This window comes from Myotis nattereri, assembly GCF_964212035.1.
Source record: "Myotis nattereri genome assembly, chromosome: 1".
Lineage (NCBI taxonomy): Eukaryota > Metazoa > Chordata > Mammalia > Chiroptera > Vespertilionidae > Myotis > Myotis nattereri.
The window spans coordinates 77208523-77231067 of record NC_138075.1 but is presented as its reverse complement, the minus strand read 5'-3'; the positions used below and the strand labels follow the sequence as shown (position 1 = coordinate 77231067).

The 22545-nt window shown below is 37.8% G+C and overlaps 1 long non-coding RNA gene across 1 annotated transcript in view; it reads left to right on the top strand.

Moving 5' to 3' along the window:
* LOC308528750 overlaps positions 1-20434 on the top strand; it is an 852227-nt gene extending 831793 nt beyond the window's left edge. Inside the window, exon 3 of the long non-coding RNA XR_013996732.1 lies at positions 20271-20434. This is a non-coding gene — a long non-coding RNA (uncharacterized lncRNA). The remainder of the gene's footprint in view (positions 1-20270) is intronic.
* The last annotated feature ends 2111 nt before the right edge of the window (positions 20435-22545 follow it).

Below are 22545 nucleotides of genomic sequence, written 5' to 3'. Positions count from 1 at the left end.
CATAGATAAAATGGAATACTACTCAGCCAAAAAAATGATAAAATATTGCCTTTTGCAATAACATGAATGATATTTAGAATGTCGTGTTAAGAGAAAATGTCAGATAGAAAAGGAAAAAAAAAACATATGACTTCATTTATATGGGTAATATAAAACAGAAAGCAACAAATGCACCAGCAAAACAAATAAACAAACTTATAGACACAGACAACAGAATGGTGGTTACCAGAGGGAAGGAGGTTGGGGGGAAGATGAAGAGGGTAAAGGGGTCAAATATATGGTGACAGAGGGAGACTAGAGTCTGGGTGTTGAACATGCAATACAATATACAGACAATGTATTATAGAATTGTACACCTAATACCTTTATAAATGTATTCATCAATGTTACCCCAGTAAACTTAATTTTTTAAAATAGAAATTACCTAAATAGATATTTTTTGTTAGTGATGTATGTAAACATGTTGTACAAATGTATCGATATAAATCATTTCAATTAGGTGACCCAAAATAGTGTTCCGTACCAGGTAGCTCAGAATATAAGTTCTCATGTCATCCAACATTCACTAATTTAGGAATATTGTGAGTTCATAAATTCATTTGTGCTCTACAATCCTCACATTATTCAGGCATGAAAGGACAAAGAGTACTTATTTACAGGGTGTTATCAGTTCAGAAATAGATAATATATGTGATAAGCTAAATTGAGTTCCTGATCTTCAAACAAATTATTTTTCTTATACTTGTTATTTTAGGGAGTCAACAAGCCTAATAAAAACTTTAAAATATTTACATAGGCTCCTTTTTTTTCCTTGAAAGTAGAAAAATCTGTCATTGAAAAAGAGTCATTTCTTTCTATTTCTAGATGATGCTATATTTTTCCAAGCCTTTTCCAGTAGAGTAATTTATGTGTTATATATATATTACCTGCAAAGGGATCTGTTATCTGCATGTTGGTATCTTCATCAATTCTTTTAATGTTTACATATTAGAGCTTTTTACCTGGAAAGATATTTCTGGGGAGAAAAAGGGCAGGAAACCAAATGAAATGATAGTGCTGAAGAGTCTAAGTTTAGGAGAAAAAAATGCTGGAGCATAAATTTGAAAACCCAAAGATGTGCAAAGCCTGATGTTGGGCAACATGCCTGCCCGTGGAAGGGGTGGTGCTGCAGGCCCAGCTGCAGTTTGGGCACAGGCTGCAGATCACCTGGCAGCACTGTGCCCTCGCTGCACAGAGGTAGGTGGCTGAGTCCTCCAGTTGGGAGGCTGTGATGCTCAGGGTACTGTACAGGTCCTTAGAATTCAGTGTGGAGCTTAACCTTCCACTGTGCTTTGTCCCTGAAGTCACGTAAAATAGATTGATGAGGCCGCCCCTGGGATTCTGTCGGAACCACTGTATACTGAGTAACCACCGCATATTGAGCGCTGTGGTAGAAAAATTGCATCTGAGGGTATAGCTGGTTCCCTCCTGGAGGCTCAGGGGTGAAGGATTCTGGTCCACTTTCATCCCTGTCACCCCTGCTTGGAATGACAAAAACAAACACATATGAGGTCGCTGGGGATGATTGATACAGTTTCTAAACCAGTAAAATATCCCAAGAAACACCAGAGTAGGAGCTCTGTGTCAGGTCTGCCTTCCCCCTTCTATTGAAAGCTGTGGAATCCTCCCCAGCTCCCCATCTGGGACTCACAGCAAACCTGGGCCCACAGAAGCCCCAGCAGAGCCCCCAGGTGTCTCTCCATGACGTCTTGCCAAGGTGCTGTGGTGCCTTTGCCCCTGCCCTGGAGGGTGCAGGGTCCTGGACCAAGGCAAATGTTGTTCCTGCACTCAGTGTGTTCACCAGACTCACTGAGGACCAATCACCTCTCAGCTCTGTCATTCATCTTAACAGCAAACTCCACCCACACTGGCCCAGTGAGATGGCACAGTCATCTCTCCAAAACTGTGAATACAAACAGTGCAGGACTGTAGCAGTCAACGTTTCCAATAAATGAAGGTATAAGCTGGTGATTTCTCTTAAAACACATTCTATAAGAGAAGTTTATGGAATAGTGTATGAGGAAGGGTGGATGGTGTTTCTAGATTATCAGTGTTTCATTCATTTGAGATATAAAACTAAAACAAAAAGATAAAAACAACAACTCATAGACACAGACAACAGTATGGTATTTACCAGGAGGAATGAAAAAGGGGGGTGGGAGGGAAATAGAAGAGGGTAATGGGATTTAGATACATGGTGTTTAAAACAGATTTGACTTAGAATGGTGAACCCACGATGCAATATACAGATGATCTAGAGCTGCACACTTGAAACCTATATAATTTTATTAATCAATGTTACCACAATGAACTTAATACATTTTTTAAATGATCTTTTGCAAATGACTAGTGAGCATACAAAGAATGTGCTTCATGCTATAGGACTAGATGAAACCACATAACTTTGAGCAATCAACACTGTCTTATGGAAAGCCAGTAAAAGGGAGGTTGTCAGCACCCAGTTTGGCTTTGCAGGATCAAGAGAGAGACAAGTTTGTAGTAAATTGACCAGAAAAGCCGGAACCGGTTTGGCTCAGTGGATGGAGCGTTGGCCTGAGGACTGAGGGGTCCCGGGTTCGATTCCGGTCAAGGGCATGTACCTGGGTTGCGGGCACATCCCCAGTGGGAGATGTGCAGGAGGCAGCTGATCGATGTTTCTCTCTCATCGATGTTTCTAGCTCTCTATCTCTCCCTTCCTCTCTGTAAAAAATCAGTAAAATATATTTTAAAAAAAATAAAAAAAAAATAAATTGACCAGAAATGGTAGGAAAAAAATACACTAATTATGGTGAAGATGTAAAGCTTGAGTGTGTCTAAGTATGTACTGACTCTGCACATCTGGCTAGAGTAGTTCTTTTTCTTCCTTTAAATCAGGGGTGGGTACTGTCCAGCCCACAGGCTGTATAAGGCCCAGGAAATCATTTAGTCTGGCCCTGCCTAAAGAACTGCAGGCAGGACTTGAAGTTCAATAAGTCTAGGAGCTTTTTTCATAGCAACATAAATTTATATTAAGTGAATTATATTAAACTAATGATGTTATAAATATCCAAATGGTCCTTAGCAGAATAAAGTTTCCCCACCCCTGCTTCAAATAAATTTTTACATAAGTGTGATGAAGCAGTTATTCCACAGCAATTTCACCCTCTCGCTTTCTCTTCTAACTTGTTTAAGAAGAATCATCCAATAAAAGAGAAGCCATACATCTCTGTTCCTCAATCAGTCTTGGAAAGAATGTAGCAATCAAGGAAAAACCTTGCTTTTACTGGATTGGAGCTAGTGGTTATAATGAGGGAAATAATAAAACCCAACCTTTGAGGTGTTGGGCGACAATACTGGCCTTTTTTGTTCACATGTTGTAAACCTAATTTAATCTGATGACTTTCCTTATAAGAACAAAACAGTTACCTAAAACAAAACAAAACTTAGTCAGAGGGATCATCTCACCATAGCAAAAGCTACTTATGTCCATCCTTAGTAATAATATAAGAGATCTCAAAAATAGCCTACACTTGACCAGGGGTGGGAGAATTAGGGAATTGATTATATATGCAATATCTTTCATTCCAGTGATTTATCTATAACACTAGAAAAAGGTAATTTTTTTAAAAAAAGAAAAAAGAAGGTTGTGGTTAATAATTTTCATTCAGTCAAAGCACAAAGATGAGGCAGTGAGATTTGTAATAAGCTGTCCCTAAATTAGCCCAATGCATTTGTTCAATCCACTAATAATAGTAATGTGGCTGATCAATACATACAAATAAAATTCCCATAAACTTCGGAAAGTAAGATTTCAATAAAAACGGGGGGATATTACAAGCCTGGGAATAAATTTAATTATCTTAAAATAATGAAGCTTTATCTAGTATGACAAAGATATTAGTGGAAAGAAATAGTATGTTTTTAAACAATGGATACTCAAATATACACATTAAAAAGATTTGTTATTCACCAAGTGATTTATAAATTTAATTCTATCATAAAGCTTAAGTGAAAATTATGAATCAATAGAAGAATTCACCTTTCCTTAACAAACATCTGTAATAATCAATAATGTGAAAAGGTCTGTGTTAGATACTACAGCCATAACATAAATAAAACGCAAGTCTGTCTTTTAAACTTTATGAGAAAGTAAATGTGAATATATATATGTATATATATATATACATATACATATATATACACATATATATATACATATACATATATATGTATATATATATATATATATATAAAATTTGGTAAAAGAGAATAGATTTGTGAGTTTAATCTGAAGCTCACATTCTAAAATCACATCTGGTCCGAATTTTCTCAAAAACACAAATTAAATATAGAATCTCTGGGCTCTAAAGGAAAACCAAGTCACATTTTTCTTAACAAAAAAGTGGTCAGAGCACATAGAAAAGATTGTTGCAATTGGCCACAATTATAGAAGAAAATTAATATTAAAAGTTAAATTTATTACAATCACTCACAGACTTATTTAAAAGCAGATGTTTGAAAAGACTTGAAACAGAGAATACTCAACTCAGGATATAAGAAGTGAAAAATCATGAATCTAATAACAATGAAAATTTATAGAGTAATCCAAATATTAGCAACATTATCTAAATACAGAATTATTAATTTTGTATTTTCAGTATTTATATATTTTCTATATTTGAAATACAGGGTGAGGCAAAAGTAGGTTTACAATTGTAAAACAAATAAATAATGCAATAATAAACTCTGCTTGGTGTACTCATGACTGTAAACCTACTTTTTACCCTACCCTGTATAATGACTAAAAATCAGAAAAATAAATGCCATTTTCAAACACAATATTATCTTTAATAAATATTATGATATTGATACTAAGGAGTTTTATAGGAGAGATAGCTAAATAGCAAATGTAAAGTCATCTTTAAAGCCTCAATTTCAACATTATGCAACAGTCATTGAACAAAATGTTCTAACACTTCCTAGGTCATCTTGAAACTAACCTTCCTATTATGTGTTTTTAACATACAACACACTATTTTCCACTTGCAGACAATTTCACAAATGCTGTGCTTGCAGGTCTCTCCCAGGCAGAGGGGGCTGCCCCCTCGCAGGTTTGTGTACAGGATGCAGGTGCCTTGGAAGCAATGTGTACTCGCTGCACAGAAGTAGACGGCTGAGTCTCCAGGTTGGGTGGCTGTGATGTGCAGGGAGAGATGTTTGGCTGCCTTATTCAAGAAAACAGTGAGTCTTCCAGCTTGGTTTTGGTCCTTATTTGAACGAATGTCTATAATGAACTGGGGACCTTTTCCAAGTTCTTGTTTATACCAAGGGAAGTAGTTTGAGGCACTGTCTGAATAAGAACAGTTGATAACAGCGGTGTTTCCCTCCTGGACACTCAGGGTAGAAGGATGCTGATCCACTTTCTCTCCACAGCTGACCCCTATACAGAAAGAAAAAGCCAGAGAAAGGAGAACAGTGACCAAATCATTATGCTTCAGAATTTTCTTTTTTACAGTAACTTTTTATAAGGAACTCTGAATAAATCCAGTGTTGGCTTCTAAAGAATATCCACTAATATATTCTGTTTCCCATAAACCCTCAACTCACGGTCCAGCTGCAGCCACAAGAACATGAACAAAGCTCCAATGGAAGTCTTCATCATTCTTCCTACTCAGGAGCAACTGTGGACCTGCAATCACAGCCAGGGGAGCTACTGCTGTTATCAAGTTACCCCTCCTTTCCTCTGACCATCATAGGGGTTTCTCACATTCTACCCAGCCAATAAGAAAAAGACTGTGCTTCTGCCAAAGCCTGTTCATTCAGAATCCACTAAAATGCACCCTCCACATGTTCTGCGTTAGCAGAGGTGCACTGCCATCTTGTGGTTACATTCACAACTACTGAACTTACTGTTAAATGTTCTCGTTCCCTGTTTCCTATGAGAGACTCAGACATTCAAAGGAAGCAGTAAATGAAACAAATTAACGTTTACACCAGAGATTAACTTTTATGTAGATCAAGATTTCTATCCTTGCACACTACTGAGTCATTGTTAATATTTTGTATAGAAGCAGATGCTACTGGTATTTGTTCAACAATGGCCTGGTTTTACATGTTTGAAATCAGGAAAGCACTCTTAAAAAAAGAAAATATAAAACATCCCTTTTTGCCTAATCTGTAAGCCTCATTTTCTGTTATGAAAAAAACTCTTTTAAAGAAGAACAAATAAGTCAAACAGCAGAGTACAAGGTAGGAGATCACTCGATATTTCAAGTGCCTACTCGCTCACGCTGCTCCTCTAAGCAGGTCTTGCCTGTGACCTTCCTATTCCCAGAGAACTGACAGTACCAACATCAAAATGAGGCATCTTCCATCGACAATGACCATGATGGAAAGTAAAACATTCAAATCTACACGATAAGGGAGCAGGGGGATATTTTCCATGGGTTATTACATTTCAACCATAGGAAACAATTTGACCCAGAGATTGGGTTGATTTGCAATGAGAAAACTGACATGCTTTAAGAAATCTTTTCCAATGCTATGTTGAAAGAATGCAGCTTCTGAGAAAACACCAGGATGCAGATTCAGAGAATATAAACACATGTATGTCTATCCTTGAAGTGGCTTCATTTTCTCATATCAAAACGGGTGGTATATCCTAAAATGCAATTACTGGCTCATATCTTTCATGGAATTTCTTCTAGTGTATAGGCCCACTCTTCTAGCATTTACTTCTACTCCCCTGGCTATTAGTGTATCAAATTCCATAGCTTATCATTTTGTTTTCAAACTCCACTACAATGTTCTTTCCCCAAGACATTGATAATGCCCCTCAGTTCTGTGAATTTCCAGAGTTATCTTTCTCTGCCAAAATCCCTTCTTGTCCACTTTATTTTCTTGAAATTTTATAATTATTTCTGTGAGAATAAATCTAATGGTAAACTAATATTGCCTCTGTCTACTAAGGGACAAACAGAAACTTAACCTAAAGAACTGGTCATGAGAAATGGTCCCTGGAAAACCAAGACTACCTCATTTCCAGAAGTGGAGCTCCTTTCCTGTGATTTGAACTCTTTGTTCCTCTGGAATTACAAAGAAATTGGATCTTTCTTCCAAATCTCAATCCTTTAAAGATGTATAAAGACAGCTGTGGTGAAGAATATAAGATCAATATTTTATATAATAAAAGGCTAACATGCAAATTGTCCCCATGGGCGGGAGTTTGACCAACCAGGAGTTAGACATGCACTGACCACCAGGGGGCAGTGCAAAACACGGTGGGCGTCAGAGTTGCAGCACTGACAGCAAGTGGCAGTGGAGGGGCTGCAGGCCCCAGTGGGCCCCCGGATGAGAATAGGACCACAGCAGGATGGTGGAGCAGGTGAGTGGGAGGCACCAGGCCAAGGTGGGTGCAAGCAGGGGCCCCGATTGCCCCACCCATCACCCCACAGTTCAGCCCTGATCGCCAACCAGGCCTAGGAACCCTACCCGTACATGAACTTTGTGCACTGGGCCTCTAGTATAAATATAAATTAATATATATATATAATATGTTTTTATGTAAGTAAAACTTCCTGATTTTGAGGATCTTCCATTCTCTCTCTCATTCTCCTACAATATAATTTCTCAACCTTTCTTTGGGCATATTTTCCTCTTTTTAGAGACAGATACTTAAGTCAATATTTGCCCTTCGAAGATATGGCATACAGGACTAAATGAAATGCTGCAAAAGTGAACATTCATATGAAAACCAGTGTTTCTTATATTAACCATAGCACAGATATAGCCATCCCTTGGACATACTCACAGTTTCATGATTACTTCATAGGATATTGTTTTACTTATTGTTAAAGTGTTGACCTGGAAAGCGTTTATCTAACATCTCCATGGACTTTTAGATGCATGAGACTTCCAATTATTGTTATTATTGTTTTTACTGACAATATGTGATTTATTCTTGTTATACTCATATCCTACCTTCAGGGAATGTCCAGCTGAGATAATGAATATATAGCTACTTCCAGGAAAGTCCTTAGAAATACATCCGTGTGTTGAAGATGACACTATCACCTTTGGCTTCCTCTTACAGAAGCCAGTGAGTGATGGACTGGTTACTGATACACTAACAGGGGCTCAGCCTTAGTCTCCTTTCCTTCCCAAGTTATCAAGCAGCTACACAAATTGGAATTCCAACTTTCAAATGATTGACCATGTTTTTCCAGACCCAGACTGCAGAGATCTAGGTAGCTGGGCTTGCATTACACAGTTTCTCTTTGCTCAGAAGAATGGTCCTGCAAGATGGAAGCAGAATAAAGAATGCTAAAGAGGAAGTGAGATCATCTAATTTCTTTCTACTCCCAACTGATTTACTAATTGTTTCATATTTGCATTTTGGATTTTGACTCTGTCTTTATAAAAATAAGGTTGGTCCATCAGATATTTAAGGGTTCTTGAAGCTCTAAAATGTTTTATATTATTTTTATAGTCTTCCTCATTAGAAGCTATTTTTTCCTTTATTTGAACATATTGTGGTGACACCGGCTAACAAAAGTATACAAGTTTCAGGTGCACAATTCCACCACTCATCATCTGTACCCGGTATTGAGTGTTTACCACCCCAAGTCTCTGTTCATCACCATCTATCCCACCTTTACCATCCTCCATCTCTCCCTACTTCCTCTCCCCCATAATCATTACACTGTTGTCCATGTCCATGAGATTTTTCTTTTTTATTTCTTTTTTGGTCAATTCCTCCACCCCTAACCAGCCGGTCAACTCCCTCCCATAGCTTTCAGTATACTCACTCTCTATGATTCTGTCTCTATTTTGCTTGTTAGTTCATTTTGTTCACTAGATTCCACATGGTGAAATCTAATGAGTGAAATCCTATGTCACTGTAACCCTATATTCATTTCAGCATCACTCACAATAGCAAAGACATGGAAACAACCAAAATGTCCCTCAACAGATGATTGGATAAAGAAGTCATGGTACATAGATAAAATGGAATACTACTCAGATATAAAAATGATAAAATATTGCTTTTTGCAATAACATGAAGGATGTTTAGAGCATTGTGTTAAGTGAAAATATCAGATTGAAAAGGGAAAAAAAACCATATGACTTCATTTATATGTGGGGCATAAACCAGAAAGCAACAAATGCACCAACAAAACAAATAAACAAACTTAGAAACACAGACAACAGAATGGTGGTTACCAGAAGGGAAAGAGTTTTAGGGGAAGATGAAGAGGGTAAAGGGGTCAAATATATGGTGACAGAAGGAGACTATAGTTTGGGTGGTGAACATGCAATACAATATACAGGCAATGTATTATAGAATTGTATACCTAATACCTTTATAAATGTATTCATCAATGTTACCCCAGTAAACTTAATTTTTTAAAATAGAAATTACCTAAATAGATATTTTTTGTTAGTGATGTATGTAAACATGTTGTACAAATGTATCGATATAAATCATTTCAATTAGGTGACCCAAAATAGTGTTCCGTACCAGGTAGCTCAGAGTATAACTTCTCATATCACCCAAACTTCACTAATTTAGGAATATTGTGAGTTTATAAATTCATTTGTGCTCTACAATCCTCACTTTATTCAGGCATGAAAGGACAAAGAGTACCTATTTACAGGTTGTTATAAGTACAGAAATAGATAATATATGTGATAAGCTAAATTGAGTTCCTGATTTTCAAACAAATTATTTTTCTTATACTTGTTATTTTTGGGAGTCAATAAGCCTAATAAAAACTTTAAAAACTATTACAAAGACTCCTTCCTTTTTCCTTGAAAGTAGAAAAATATGTCATCTAAAAAAAAAATGAGTCATTTCTTTCTATTTCTAGATGATGCTATATTTTTCCAAGCCTTTACCAGCAGAGTAATTTATGTGTTATATATGTGTTACCTGCAAGAGATCTGTTATCTGCATGTTGGTATCTTCATCAATTCTTTTAATGCTTACATATTAGAGCTTTTTACCTGGAAAGATAATTCTGGGAAGAAAAAGGGCAGGAAACCAAATGAAATGATAGTGCTGAAGAGTCTAAGTTTAGGAGAAAAAAAATGCTGGAGCATAAATTTGAAAACCCAAAGATGTGCAAAGCCTGATGTTGGGCAACATGCCTGTCGGTGGAAGGGGTGGTGCTGCAGGCCCAGCTGCAGTTTGGGCACAGGCTGCAGATCACCTGGCAGCACTGTGCCCTCGCTGCACAGAGGTAGGTGGCTGAGTCCTCCAGTTGGGAGGCTGTGAGGCTCAGGGTACTGTACAGGTCCTTAGAACTCCGTGTGGAGCTTAACCTTCCACTGTGCTTTGTCCCTGAAGTCAGGTAAAAGAGATTGATGAGGCCGCCCCCGGGATTCTGTCGGAACCACTGCATATTGAGCACTGTGGTAGAAAAATTGCACCTCAGAGTAGAGCTGGTTCCCTCCTGGAGGATCAGGGTTGCAGGACTCTGCTCCACGTTCATCCCTGTCACCCCTGCTTGGAAAAAACAAACACATATGAGGTCTCTGGGGGTGATTGATGTCGTTTTCAAACCGGTACAGCATCCCAAGAAATACCAAAGTGGAGCTCTGTGTCAGCTCACCCTCCGCCACCCTCCCCCCCGCCGGCCTCTTCTCTGTCAGCTGTGGAACACTCCCCAGCTCCCCATCTGCGACACGCGAACTCACAGCAAACCTGGGCCCACAGAAGCCCCAGCAGAGCCCCCAGGTGTCTCTCCATGACGCCTTGCCAAGGTGCTGTGGTGCCTTTGCCCCTGATCTGAAGGGTGTAGGGTCCTGGACCAAGGCAAATGTTGTTTCTGCACTCAGTGTGTTCACCAGACTCACTGAGGCTCAATCACATCTCAGCTCTGTCATTCATCTTAACCGCAAACTCCACCCACACTGGCCCAGTGAGATGGCACAGTCATCTCTTCAAAATTGTGAATACAAATAGTGCAGGACTGTAGGAGTCAATATTTCCAATAAATGAAGGTATAAGCTGGTGATTTCTCTTAAAACACATTCTATAAGAGAAGTTTGTGGAATTGTGTATGAGGAAGGGTGGATGGTGTTTTTAGATTATCAGTGTTTCAATGGGTTATGTAGAACCTTGAAGAATCCCAAGAAGAATGACCCAGTTCCTAAATTGCATAGTTTGACAGAGAACTTTTTGAATTCAGTTACATGAAAATTCTGATACAAGAATACTATATGATGGCATGCATTGTGTATTACAGAAATAAATGAGTTTCTTGACATCAGGAGAGTTCTAGAAACCAAGACATACGGTCACCATCTTCAGAGAAAATAACTTCAACAAAATTTGCTTGATGAAAAATAGAATTTGTATATAATTTCCACTTTGACTTAATTTCCACCTCTCCCCTTCTCCTGTCCAACTCTTGGGCATGCTACTGACACATATAGCTGATTCTGATCCAACCACATTTTGCTGGTCAAATTAAATATTGTCATCTCTCTTTTCTTCTATTTTTGTTTCTTATTTTCCTTCTGTTTTCTTCTTTTCCACTTATTTTTCTTCCTTCTACTTTCACAGAGATAGATGAAAAGGTAGGTTATTTGGAATATGGGAATAATTATGGCTCAGTAGATTTGGGAATTTTAGTCCTAACAATTAAAAAACTGAAACGGGTTATGGCGATGTTTACTGTTGAGCTTCCATGCTCACAATGACCAGTAATATTCTTACTCCTGTACCTCTGCTCAGAGAATCATTCTCACAATGGATTTTTAGAGTACTAACTCCAACACTCTGAAGTTTACATAGAGTGGCAGAGCCAAAAATCTAAGGTGAACTCTACACAAACACTGTTAACTATCTCCTCACTTTTGCTGTCCATACTTTGCCTTGTTCACATGCTATTGATCTCCTGACTTAACTACTCAACCCTCAGAACCATAAGAAAGTCATCTTTTGTTGAGCCTATTTTGCCCCCTAGTGGGCCAAAACCATCAATAAAGAGGACTTTAGAACAGCTAACTCAGCAGTCGCACAACCCCAGCCCCATTCCCTCTGTTTACTGGTTAACTAAATGCAGATTGTCAGAAAACAAAGAGACTGCCAAGGCTGAGTGGAGATTAAAAATAAATAAATTCACCTACATGGTCTTATTAACCAATGTTACCCCAATAAATGGAATAAAAAGGAGCCAAATTCTACTTTTAAAGTGTCATTTCATGAAAATAATTATGTTAAAATAATTTGATAAATCTCATCTTGTGCTATTTACTTGATTTATTTACCTTTTATTGCAGTAAATCCATAAAATTTATTGAAGTTTTAGTGTAAATGAGGTAATTCACTAAGTCTTAAGAATATACAAAAGAGACATACTAATTTTCAGGCTAATAGGGAAGACAAAAATATACATAACTATAATAAAACCAGAGTAGGAGCCTAAGAGGAGTGAAAACTAAAACTTATATGATCCCAGAGGAAGAAAACTGCTTATACTTGGGGTGGTTGAACAAACTCTGAAGAAGATGTCATTTTCTTCTTTTCTCCTATATTGGTGAGAAGCATAAAGAATATGAATAAACTTTTATAATGGCAATGACTACTTATTAATTTTAACAATAGGAGGAAATCATGAATATATGAGTTATTAAAAGTAATAAAACATTACATATAGACTAAAATCCCCTTTGAATACCACTCCAAATTCTCTTTCTTCCATCACTTATTCCTCCAATTCTTTCTTCATCCTGATCAATTTGCAGTAGATGGTTTGGGGGTTTTGTACTCTAGGTTTAAATCAATGGAAAATATATAGTGTAGTATTTAATTTATACTTTATTGTAATACAAATAGACATATTGTGCATACCTTTCTGTAATTTGTTCTATAAAATCAATAATAAATTTAAGTCTATGTTAACACACATAGGTCCTTCTGCTGAATTATATCCCATACTATGGGTATACTACTGTCCATATAGTCCTTCTCCTATGAACAAACAGTTAATATGTTGAAAATAAGGTGAAAATCACTACAGGCAGAGCAAAGATCAGGGACAAAGGCTCTGATGGAGAATGGGATGAATACTGTTCTGATTATCATGTGGGATGTTTTTCTATTTTATTCTTCTTAATTTGCATTGGAACTCTAATTTATGAGCTGATTTGATAAACTTTATCTGAAATTATTATCCTAAAATGCTGCTAGTATGTCATGTATTCAACCAGCCACTGAGGTCATTCTAAAGATAGTAAATTAGCAAGAGAAAAAGTCCTCTGAAGGACAAGGAGTGAGATATAGCAGGGGGAAATATTATAGGATAATACACACACACACACACACACACACACACAAATAATTTAAGGATACTGGAGAGAAAACACATCACATTTTTCATAGCAGCAGAGAGAAAAAAATTTTTTCAATGCGACAGAAGACAGATAAAAAGAAAACACCAAGAGCATGTGCAGCAAAACCAAAATATTAGAAATAAGTCCAAATATATCAGTAATCAAAATACATATAAAAAGCAATTATTTGATTGAATCAAAATTTTAAAATCTTGCTACATGTCATATAAGAGAAAATCCTAAAAGAAAACAACCAAGAAAGCTGAGCACATAGGGTGGGATTCTTCCTGCTGCCCTGAGCACAAAGACTGAAGCCCCACCCACCCACCCACTGAATCCACCACACCCACAAAAGAGATACCCCAAAAGTAGGTCAATGCTGCTGAAGGGGCAGTCTAGGGGGCTCCCAGAGAACACCAAGTTAGGGAACTAAGTTAACTCCTACAAGCTAAGATCTAAGAAAAAGAGACAGCTTCAAAAATTATTATTCAGATAGGAAGAAAAAGGAAAACTGGCAGAGATGAAGCATTAAGGAGAAACTAAGATTTACAGAATGGGATGGAACTAAAATTAAGATAATCCTATACCTTATATAGCAGAGCATAAGGAAGCCAACTGTTAATAACAACTTTTACATTTTTATCAGGTGTCCCTCAACCTTCATTCTTTTACAATTCAGAATCTTTTATGAACTGTTTCTAAAAGTAAATTTCTAAACCCTCTAAAAACATATTGAAAGAAGATGGAAAACACTCATTACCAAAACTGTGTGTAGCCCCTAGCTGGTTTGACTCAGTGGATAGAGCATTGACCTGTGGACTGAAAGGTCCCAGGTTCTTTTCCGGTCAAGGGCATATGCATGGGTTATGGGCTCGATCCCCAGTAGGGGGTATGCAGGAGGCAGCTGATCAATGATTCTATCTCATCATTGATGTTTCTAACTCTCTCTTGTTCTCCCTTCCTCTCTGAAATCAATAAAAACCATATTTTAAAAAACTGTCTAACAATTTTGTGCTCAAGGACTTAGTAAAAAGTTGAATCAAGGCAGGTTTTAATTGTCTTGCTTATAAACCTCACACTTACTTATTAGGAGGGCCATTTTTTAAATATCCTATTATATTAACTGTATCATAAAAAGAAATGTAGAGCCATAGCAATACATATAATATATATTAAACATTTAAATAATTTTTATTTCCAGGTTTTAGTGCATTATGTCCTAAATAAAAGCCTTCCTTTGTCTTAGATGTCCCTGTACATGTGGAAGTCTAATTATGCTAACAACTCTATTAATGTGCATACAATATTGGAAATTTGTATTTGATATTTTATAATAAAATCCACCACAGTGGATCAAACAGTCACAGCCACTCAACAGCCAGGCTCCTTGTTCAGAGTTTGTGCTCAGCTCCCCCTGCAGTGTCTGTCACTGTGTCACCCAGTGCACAGTAGTACATTGCAGAATCTGACTGGTGGACTGAGGCTTTCTCCAAGTGGAAGGCATTTGGTTGTTTCTGGTATGTGGCTACAAATCCTTTGCTGCTTCCGTTCTCGTTGACCCTTGTGGCTTTCAGGAGGAGCTGTGGACCTTCTCCGGGATACTGAACATACCAGAAAAGAGCAGGGTACTGTGTGCTTTCATAGGAGCAATTCACAGTCAGGGGAGCCCCTTCTGAGAGGGTCACTTGGCCTTTTGTCTGGGTCACCGAGTCTCCATGGATTCGTCCTGAGGAAAAATAAAAGAGAACTCTGTCACCTTGGGCATGAAGCTCTTCAATAAAATTAAAGTTAAAGAATTTGCTGACATAATAGAAGAAATATTCCATATTTAAGAGGTGTGTTACTTACCAAGCACTAAGAGCACCACAGCCACTAAGCCCAGAGAAGAGTTCATCTCTACAGTATCATCTAAATAATGTTCTTGACTCTTAACATGAAGAAATGCTGAGGTCACAGTGAAATGATAAATATACTAGTGAGCCTGTATTTCACACAGGAAATGTGTTTGTGTTGGGAAGCTGCACCCCCTGGCGGACAGGGATTGAACTGTTTCTTAGGTTACCACCCAAACACCACAGTTCTCATCTGTGACACTGAGGCACATGTCAGTTCTCAGCTGCGTTTAGAAATCTAAACAATGACTATCCGAAGCTCTCAGGTCTTTTTTTTTTTCTTAAGACAATACCTGACATGCAAGTACTTTAACAGCGCATGCAGGGTATTCCTGCAGTTGGAAGATAGCAATTTTTATTGAGCATTTTAATACAGTACTATATATTCTCAAGTACCTGTTGTGGGCCTGCCTAGAATCCACTGAGTCAGGAAGAATTTGGGGTTGAAATCAGAGGAAGTAATACAAAGTCTTTATTGAGTGAGTCTTCACTTTTCAGTACTGTACCCCAGTATAGAACATTGACTGACATTTATTAAGTGCCTACTAAATATTTGCTAAATTGAACTGAAATAAGCAGTCTTTCATTGAAAATTCACTACTACATCACATACAATATTTCCTTAGTCTTAAAATATGAACAATTGTAAGATATGCTATCTTTTTAATAAAAATTTTCAGGAGAAAAAATCAAATCAATTTCAGAATCATTTTTTAAATATTAATACTAGACAGAAGAAACATCATAATTGAAGTCAGAACATCAATAAAGAGTGATCTCAGATCAATATCTTAATCTCCTACTGTTTTGGTCATTCCAAGATGAGATAACTAAGCAAAGTGTATCAGGCCAGAAGTACAAACCCTATAGTCTAATGCAGATCCAGCATAAAAAAGGCTTTCTACTTTGGAAATTAACCCCTTATCAGGTGTAACCTTGGTGAATATGTTTTCCCCTACACTGGGTTCCCTTTGCATTGTGAGGGTGGTTTCCTTTGCCGTGCAGAAGCTTTTTAACTTGCTGCAGCCCCGTTTATTGATTTTCCCCTTTGTTTCTCTTACCCTAGGAGATGCAGCGACAAAATTTCTGCTATGTGAGATGTCTGCAGTTTTACTGCCTCTGTTTTCTTCTAGGATTGTTATGGTTCTGTGTCTCAAATTTAAGTCTTTTATCCATTTTGAGTTTATTCTTGTGTATAATATAAGTTGATGATCTATTTTGGGGTTTCTTGGAGGGGGGGGCGGTTCATGTACCTGTCTAATTTTCCCAAAACCATTTATTGTCTTTATTATATGCTCTTGCCTCCTTTGACAAATATTAATTGATCATATTGGCGTGGGTCTATTTCTGGGGTCCCCGTTCTGTTCCATTGGTTTTTATGCCTGTTCTAGTGCCAGTACCAGGCTGTTTGGATTACAAAAGCTTTGTAGTATAATTTGATATCCAGAATTGTGATCCCTCCAACTTTGAACTCATACAACTTAACGATCCAATTAAAAAATGTGCAACAGACCTGAATACATACTTCTTCAAAAAAGACATACAGACGACCAATAGACATAGGGAAAAAATGCTCAAAGTCACTAGTCATCAGAGAGATGTAAATTAAAACTACTATGAGGTATCACCTCACACCTGCCAGAATGGCTACCATCAATAAATCAACAAACAACAAGTGCAGATGAGGATGGAGAAAAAAGGGAACCCTAGTACACTGCTGGTGGGAATGCAGACTGGTGCAGCCACTGTGGAAAACAGGATGGAGTTTCCTCAAAAATTAAAAATGGAACTGCCACTTGACCAGGGATCCCACTTCTAGGAATATATCTTAAGAAATCAGAAACACCAATCAGAAAGAATATATGCACCCCTATGTTCATAGCAGCATTATTTACAATAGCTAAAATCTGGAAACAGCCCAAGTGCCCGTCAGTGGATGAGTGAATAAAATATTTGTGATACATCTACACCATGGAATACTATCGGGCTATGAAAAAAGGATTTTTTTACCCTTTGTGACAGCATGGATGGAGCTGGAGAATATTATGCTGAATGAAATAAGCCAGTCAGAGAAAGACTAATATCACATGATCGCACTTATATGTGGAGTCTAATGAGCATAATAAACTGACTAACAAAACAGGCCCAGAAACTTGGATTCATGAAACAGGCTGACATATCTCTGAGGGGATTTGGGGGGCAGGGAGATGGGAAGAGATTAACCAAAGAATTTTGTACATATATGCATAACCAACAGACACAGACAATAGTGTGGGGAAGGCCTGGGGTGAGGCAGGGGCTTAGAGGAAGTAATTGGAGGACATCTGTAATACTCTCAACAATAAAAAATAAAATATAATTTAAAAAATGCTTTCTACAACCATCTATCTACAACATTCTGTGGACTTTCACTTTAATCAAATAATGTCCCCCCACAGATAGACCTGGAGCTGAGGATTTGTATCAATAGCCTGGAGCATAAGTTATAACTCTCTTCTTCATCAGCTATCAAATTGTGGGAGATATACCAGCTGATATTCATCCAATAGCTGATAATACAATCAATGTGTGAGTGATTTAAAATGACAGATTCTGGGATCTCAACAATAACTGCATGAAACATTTCCAGGATTGAGACCCACTAATATGAACATTATAAAGCTCCCGTGGGTGGTTTTGTTGCAGCCAGCCTGATAACTATTTATAAGATTTCATTTGTGCTAACTGTCCTAGACCAAGGTAGTTCTCAAAGACCAGAGAGAAAGCTCTGGGGTCAGCATGAGTAAATGTCCCTATGACTACATGAGTTTTTTAAAACTAGTCATTTTTGCCCAGCCAGTGTGGCTCAGTTGGTTTAGCCTTGCCCCATGCACCAGGAGTTTCAATCCCCAGTCAGGACACATGCCCAGGTTTTGGGCTCGATCCCCCGTAGGAGGCATGCAGGAGGCAGTCAATCAGTATCTTTTCTTCATAGATATTTCTATTTATCCTTCTTTCTTCCTCTCTCTCTGAAATCAATAAAAACTACTCTAAGCAAATAAATAAACTAGTCATTTTTATGAAGTGCCAGCAGCAAAAGCAAGCACTGTTTTAGTTCTCTATTTATGACCATTCATTTTATAAAGCAAAACAAAAACACTCTGAGGGTTATTAGGATAAGGTTCTAGAGAAAGCCACATCTTTCTGCAAGGCCCTGCAAACTTTTATCTGTAGACATGTAGATGGAAGCTTAGTTCAAGCTGTTTCCTGGAATTCTCTCCACACAGATTCAGATCAAGGGACTTCATGAGTCGTCTGAGTGAACATGTGACCAGTCTCCCAGATGTGGACTTAAGCAATTCAGGCCCAACCCTGCCTGGTAATCAGTTGGTTAGAGCACCCTCCTGATGAAATATGGTTGCGGATCCCATCCTTGTCAAGGCACATACAAGGATTAACCAATGAATGCATAAATTAGTGGAAAATCAAATTGATCTCTCTCTCTCTCTCTCTCTCTCTCTCTCTCTCTCTCTCTCTCATACACACATCAATCATTAATCAATAAATCAATTTTTAAAAAGAAATTCAGGCCCAGATACATAAATTCTTCTCCACCTTCTAAGATATAATGTCAGAACCAGCACAAAATTATGCTTGAAAGGAATTTGAAAAAGCAGCCACACACTTCTATTCTGATATACAAGGAGAAAAACAAAGTAAGTTGAAAAGATATTGGTTTGAAAGTAAACAGCACAGCATATGGGTATGGGAAGTTGTTACATATTCTTTAAAAAAAACATATTTTAAAGCAAATGAGAACCTATAGGAGGTTTATTTTGCATTTTGTGTCACACAAGAAAACTTAAACAACATTAAGGGGTGATATTCGTTACATTTTTATTTTATTTTTAATTTTTAAATATATTTTATTGATTTTTTTTTTTTTTACAGAGAGGAAGGAAGAGGGGTAGAGAGTTAGAAACATCGATGAGAGAGAAACATCCTTCAGCTGCCTCCTGCACACCCCCTTCTGGGGATATGACCACAACCAAGGTACAAGCCCTTGACTGGAATCGAACGTGGGACCCTGCAGTCCGCAGGCAGACGCTCTATCCACTGAGACAAACCGGTTAGAGCTGTTACATTTTCATTTTAATGGCTGTTTAAATGCATGATTTTCATAAAAACAAATTGCAAATATTTAATGTAAACAATTTTATAAGATTATTTATTTCTAGATATTTGTGAATCCATTACCACAATCAAGATAATGAGCATACGCATCTATCAACAAGTGAATCTAAAAATCAAGTGAATAAATAATCTGATGAACAGCATGAACTGGTGATTGTAATAGAATCAGGGACATAGAAAGGGAATGGACTGACTATTCTTGGGGGGGTGGAGGGGTGTGGGGGTGAGGGAAGAGATTGGACAATAATCGTGCACCTATGGATGAGGACATTGGGTGGGGAGTGAGGGCGGAGGGTGGGGTGGGAACTGGGTGAAGGGGAGTTATGGTGGGAAAAAAGAGTAACTAAGGTAATAATCTGAACAATAAAGATTTAATTTTAAAAAAAGAAAATAAAAAGAAAGAAAAAGGAAATATATATATAATAAACAGTAACCAAAAAGGAAAAAAAACAACTATTTTCGTTGCTACTTCATAACTGTAATGTTGCTACTGTTCTGAATCCTAATGTAAATATCTGATATGCAGGATGTATTTTCATTGTTACAAATTGAACATAATTAAAGCATAGTGATTATCACAAAAAAAATATGTAATTATATATGTGTTTTCCAACGGTCTTAGGCGACCCCTGTGAAAGGGTCGTTTGACCCCCAAAGGGATCGCGACCCACAGGTTGAGAACCGCTGTTTTAGACCAAGTAATAGATAGTTGACTTGAACAATGCACTGTAGAAAGGGTGTCAAACTCTCCCAGACTTTTGTGAATCTACAGGAAATTGAAACTTCATACATGGCTGGTTATCACTCTCTTCTTCTGTTCCTTTAAACTTGCTTATAATAAAGCAGCCTAGACCAGTGGTCGGCAAACTCATTGGTCAACAGAGCCAAATATCAACAGTACAATGATTGAAATTTCTTTTGAGAGTCAAATTTTTTAAACTTAAGCTATATAGGTAGGCACATTGTTATTAACTTAATTATGGTACTCCTAAGGCTTAGTAAGAGCCACATTCAAGGGGCCAAAGAGTCGCATGTGGCTCTCGAGCCACAGTTTGCCGACCACGGGCCTAGACCATAGTTCTTCAAAGTATCCAGTATAAATTTCTAAAAAAAAATGTATACCCTAAGTGTTGATATATGTATATACAATTTTCCAACAAAAGTTGGAAGTAACACAAATGCCCATCAACAGATGAATGGATGAACAAAATGTGGCAAATACAAACACTGGAATATTAGGCTTAAAAAGGAAAGAAATTCTGACCCATGCTGCAACATGGGTGAACATTATACTAATATATAACACTAGATGCAATAGGTTACAATATGACCAATAGTGCATTTGTCCACTTTTATGAGGCATCTGAAATAGTCAAATTCATAGAATGAGAACTCAAAGGGTAGTTGCCAGAGGCTGAAAGGATAGGGGGAATCAAGTTTTACTGTTTAAGGAGTAGAAATTTTCAGTTTTTCAAGATGAATAGAGTTCTAGAGATAAGATAGTGGTGCTTCTTCATCAACAATGTAAGCGTACTTGATATCACTCAATTGTACACCTAAAATGGTAAAAATTTACATTAAAATGGCAAAATGTTAATAACTTCAATATTTTAAAGACACTCCTTTTCTGATTTTTACTGTGCACATCTGCTTTCCAAATCCTATATAATAAAAGGCTAATATGAAAATTGTCCTCTTGACCTGGAGTTCAACCAGGGGCAAGGCTGGCCAGCAAACCACACACAGCCCCTCCGCCCCAGCCAGCCCCACCCCCGGTCAGCCCCCACATTACAATCAGGGGCAGGGCCAGGCTGCCAACTGTCCTCAGCCCCTCCCCCCAACCAGCCCACCTGATCACCCTGATCAAGGCAGGCTGGTCAGACTCCACATGTGCATGAATTCATGCACCGGGCCTCTAGTGTAAATATAAAAGTGAGTACAATACAAGGTCACTTATGAAACACCCATTACCATTCAAACTATAAGGCACTAAGACAATGGGATTAGACATAAAAGGAGGAATTATTAGAGAATGAGGATTTTGGATTGTGGAGCACTGATAAAACAAAGAAAGAGGGCAAGGAAGTGTGCAGCTGTGCAACATGATGGCAAAAAGCTTTTAGAATGGTGGTAAAGTTAAGGACAAGAGTAGAAAAAAATAATTCACAGTCTGCTTCTTCACGAGGTTTCCCTAGAGCCACTAATTATTGATCATTTTATGAGTAAGACTGGTGGAAGACAGGTAAATCTGGAATGAGCTCTTCCATGCTAGAGTATGAATAAGATGGAAGAACACAAAGTTTGTCACATAGTAGGCACCTTCGAAAGGAAATGAGGGTACCTTACCTCAGCTAACAAATATAACTTAAACTAACTCAGTGAACAATATAAAAGACCATAACGTAAAAAAGAGAAAAACAGAAAGATTCCATAGCCTTCGTTATTAAAAACAATGCCTTTAAAATCAAATATACTCAATAAGTATTTACTGAACAAACTGATAGGGAAAATCTGACAATTTTACAGTTTTACTGATTTTTGAGTCAGATGTCTCTGAATTTCCTTAGTCAATTCTTTTAGCTCAATCTGTCACCAATGGTAAGTTGTTTATTTGGTCTTCTTTATATCCAATAAACAATTTCAACCCAAATTTTCAAAGATATGGATGTTTTTGATGAATGATAACTCTGCACATGTTCCATGAACCTAGAGAGGTATTTTCATAGAGTGTTTTCCCTCTAACCCTACCTACACCTGTGCTGCCACAGCCCTTGTCGCTTCCTGTCTGTGATTATAATTCCCCGCCTTGGTCCCTACAGCAGGTGGATGCATGAAGCAGAGCCTGGGGTTTTGGTACACCTCCTTCTAACACGCCTCTCACTGTGGGCTCACTCAGGGCACAGAAATACACTGCTGAGTCCTCCAGCTGTGAAGCTGAGATGACAAGGTTGGCAGAACTCTTTGCTTTCTGAAAATTCAGTGAGTAGCGGCCTCCTGTGGCATTTTGCTGGTTGTAAGAGTCCTGACGAATGAGGAAAATCATCGCCCCATTGCTGAGCTGCTTGTACCAGAATAGACTATAACTTGTAACACTGATGTCATATGTGCAATCCAGGCTCAC